General features: G+C 38.7%; 1 protein-coding gene and 1 non-coding gene across 2 annotated transcripts in view; both read left to right on the plus strand.

The window, feature by feature from the left end:
* Positions 1 to 4,295, plus strand: part of ESCO1 (establishment of sister chromatid cohesion N-acetyltransferase 1) — a 75,727-nt gene that overhangs the window by 8,479 nt on the left and 62,953 nt on the right.
* Positions 2,060 to 2,166, plus strand: LOC119467146. Its single transcript, XR_005195678.1, has one exon. It is a non-coding gene; the product is annotated as a U6 spliceosomal RNA (small nuclear RNA).

Here is a 4,295-nt window from a genome sequence, read left to right on the forward strand (position 1 = left end):
GTCTTACTCTGCTGTCCAGGCTGGAGTGCAGTGGTGCAATCTAGGTTCACTGTAGCCTCGGCCTCCAGGTTCGAAGAGTTCTCATGCCTTAGCCTCCTGAGTAGCTGGGATTATAGGTATGCACGACCATGCCCGACTAATTTTTGTATTTTTAGTAGAGACAGGGTTTTACCGTGTTGGCCAGGCTGGTCTCACTCCTAACCTCAGGTGATCTGCCTACCTTAGCCTCCCAGAGTGCTAGGATTACAGGCTTGATTACACCACACCCAGCTGATGTTTTCTATTAATAACATTCCTAAAATTAAATCACCTCTGGATCCTCTTTTTATTTTTATTTTATTTATTTATTTTTTGAGATAGAGTCTCACTCTCTTGCCCAGGCTGGAGTGCAGTGGTGCGAACAAGGCTCACTGCAGCCTCCCAAATAGATGGGATTATAGGTGAACACCACCATGCCTGGCTAATTTTTGTATTTTTTGTTGAGATGGGGTTTTGCCATGTTGTCCAGGCTGGTCTTAAACTCCTGTGGTCGAGAGATTCTCACACCTCAGCTTACCAAAGTGTTAGGATTACAGGTGTGAGGCACCATACCTGGCCAGTTTTTCTCTTTGGTTGGCCGTTTTATTAATTTATAGGATATCTTATACATATTGTGTAATCTGTGGATACTAATCCTTTGTAAGTTAATATTTTCACCTTTCTTCACATTTTATGTCTATAGTCAATCCATTTGCCATTGTATGATGTAGGGATCCAATTTCTTTCTTTTTCTTTCTTTTATTTTTTTAAGAGTAAAGTGAAAAATAAGTTAATTAACAAAGTAAAAGAATAAAGAATGGCTGGCTACTCCCTAGGCAGAGCAGCCTGGGGATCTAATTTCATTTTCTCCCCATGTGATACCTTGTTTTCCCAGTACTATTTCTTTTTTTCTTTTTTTTTTTTTTTTTCCTTTTTTTTCTTCATCAGAAAAAATCTGTTGTATTTTTTTAAGGCTACAGTGCTGTCTATCGTAAACCAAATAATCATATATATTAAATACTTGGTTTGATTCTGTTTCATGTCATTGGTCTGTTCCATTGGTCTATTTGTCTTCCTGGAAATGATATCACACATTAATGTGGTTTTATAATCTTGATATCTGATAGGACAAATCCACCCACCATGTGGGTTTTGCTTTTTTTTTTTTTTTATGAATCCTTGCTGGTTTGCCTGGGCTGGAGTACAGTGGCTGTTCTGCAGGCAGGATCATAGCACAGTATAACCTCAAATTTCTGGGCTCAAGTGATCCTCTCACATGAGGCTCCTGAGTAGCTAGGACTATAGGCATGTGTTACCAGACCCAGGGGCACCTTATGTTTTTTTTTTTTTGTTGTTTGTTTTTTGTTTTGAAGTTTTGCTGTGTTGCCCAGGCTAGAGTGGAACTCCTGGCCTCAAGTGACTCTCACGCTTAAGCCTCCCAAGTAGCTGAGATCATAGGTGTGTGCCACCACACCTGGCTAATTTATTTTTTGTAGAGATAGGGTCTTACCGTGTTGTCTAAGCTGGTCTTGAATGCCTGGGCTCAGGCAATTCTCCCACCTTGGCCTCCTAAAGTGCTGGGATAATAGGCATGAGACACTGTACCTGGCTACTTTTATCTTTTTAAAAAAAGTTTTAATGAGAGAGGACCCAAATTACTAAAATAAGGAATGAGAGATATTACCAAAATAAAAACGACTATAGGGGAATATGAACAGTGGTATCCTAACAATTTCAATAACGTAGGTAAAATAGGCAAGTTTCTAGAAACTGACTGGAGAAGAAATGGAAAATCTGAATAGATCTGTAACAAAGAGATTGAATAAAAGTACCTCCAAAAATGAAAAGCACAGGCTCAGAGGCTTCACTGATGCAGTCTACCAAACGTTTAAAGGAGAATTAATGCCAATCATTCAAAAAAATGCCATCACTTTTCAAAAAAAAACAGAAAAGGAGGGAATCTCTCTTAGCTCGTTTTATGAGGGCGGTATTATCTTAGTACTAAAACTAGGCAAAGACATCACAAGAAAACTACAGATTAGTGCTTGCTTCAGTAGCACATATACTAAAATTGGAATGATACAGAGAAGATTAACATGCCCCCTGCGCAAGGATGACACACAAATTTGTGAAGCATTCCATATTTTTTTAAATAAAAAAAAAGAAAACTGCAGATTAATAATTTTTGTGGATGTACCCACACAAATCCTCAACTAAATATTTGCAGACTGAATCCAGCAACCTGTAAAAATAATAATACACATTGATCAAGTTACATTTATCCCTGCAGTGTACAGCTGGCTTAGCATATGAAAATCAATCAGTGTGACACACCATGTTGGTATAGAAAAGGAAAGAAACGGACATGATTACCTCAATAAATGCAGAAAAAATTTGACAAAATCCAATATCTAGCATCGTATTTAATGGTGAAAGACTGAAAGCTTTATCCCTAATGTTAGGAATAAGATGAAGATATCTTGCCCTTGCCACTTCTTTCAACAGTGAAAAGCAGGTTTCCAGTGGAGGTTCTAGCCAAGGTAGTTCGGCAAAAGGAAAAGAAAAGGCATCCAGGTTGGAAAGGAAGAAGTAAAATTCTCTTTCTTTGCAGATGACATGATCTTACATGTACAAAATCCGAAGAAATTCACACAAAAAACCTAGTAGATGTAATTAAATTTAACAACATCATAGGACACAAGGTTAGTGTACAAAAATTAGTTTTGTGTATACTGTGATGAACCATCCAAAAAGATAATTAAAAAAATAGTTGTTGCCAGGTACGGTGGCTCATACCTGTAATCCCAGTGCTTAGGAGGCCGAGGTGGACGGATCACAGGTTCATGAGTTTGAGACCAGCATGACCAACATGGTAAAACCCCATCTCTACTAAAAATAGAAAATTTAGCCAATTGTGGTGGCAGATGCCTTTAATCCCAGCTACTCAGGAGGCTGAGGCAGGAGAATCACATGAACCTGGGAGGTGGAGGTTGCAGTGAGCCGAAACCACGCCATTGCACTCCAACTTGGGTGACACAGCGAGACTCTGTCTTAAAAAAATATAATAATAATAATAATTATTATTATATTTTTTAGAGACAGGGTTTCTCATGTTGGTCTGGCTGGTCTTGAACTCCTGACCCTGTGATTCGCCCACATTGGCCTCCCAAAGTACTGGGATTACAGGTGTGAGCCACCATGCCCCGCCTGAAAATAATCACTTTAATAAATCAGCATATGAAAGAGATACCTGCATTTCCATGTTTATTGTGGCACTAATCACAGTAGGCAGGCTGTGGAATCAGCCTAAGTAAGTGTCCATCAGCAGATGAATGGATAAAGAAAATGTGGTATGGAATGAAATATTATTCAGCCATAAAAATATGAAATCTTGTTTATCTGCGGCAACATGGATAAAACGGAAGACAGTATGTTAAGTGAAATAACCAGGCATGGAAAGACATAATGCATATTCTTGTTCATATGTGGGAGCCACAGAGTAAGTTGAGCCCATGGAGGTAGAGAGTAGTATAGTGGTTACCAGAGGCTAAGAACGGTGGAGAGAGGAGAGGATGGAGAGAAGTTGGTTAATGGTTATAAAAATACAGTTCAAAGGAATAAGTTCGAGTGTTCGGTAGCTCAGTAGGGTGACTGTAGTTAATAATTTATTGCATATTTCAAAATAACTAGAGGAGAAGATTTGGAATGTTCCTAATACAAATAAATAATAAATGTTTGAGGTGATGAATATTCCACTTACTGTTACTTGATTATTACATGGTTGTATGTCTGTATAAAAATGTCACATAATACCCCAGAAATATGTGCAATCATTATGTACCAATAAAAAATTTCTTTTAGGCTGGTCTCATACACCTGTAATCCTAGGACTTTGGGAGGCTGAGGTGGGAGAATGGTTTGAGGCCAGGTGTTTGAGACCAGCATGGCAACATAGGGAGACTGCATCTCTCCAAAAACTAAAAAATTGGCCAGGTAAGGTGGGATGTGCCTATGTTCCCAGCTACTCAGGGGCCTGTGATGGGATGATCACTTGAGGCCAGGAGTTTGAGACTTGCTTAGGCAACATAGTGAGACATAGTCTCTAAAAAAAGAAAAAGAATAGCAAAGTTTAGGGCTCACACTTCATCTTTTAAAAATTTACTAGAAAGCCGCAGTAATCAAGTTTGTGTGGTCCTGGCATAAGATCATAAAGACCAATGGGATAGAATTGAGAGTATAGAAACAAACCCATACATTTATGGGCAGTTGATCTTTAA

The sequence above is a fragment of the Cebus imitator genome, unplaced genomic scaffold, assembly GCF_001604975.1.
Source record: "Cebus imitator isolate Cc_AM_T3 unplaced genomic scaffold, Cebus_imitator-1.0 Scaffold12, whole genome shotgun sequence".
Taxonomy (NCBI): domain Eukaryota; kingdom Metazoa; phylum Chordata; class Mammalia; order Primates; family Cebidae; genus Cebus; species Cebus imitator.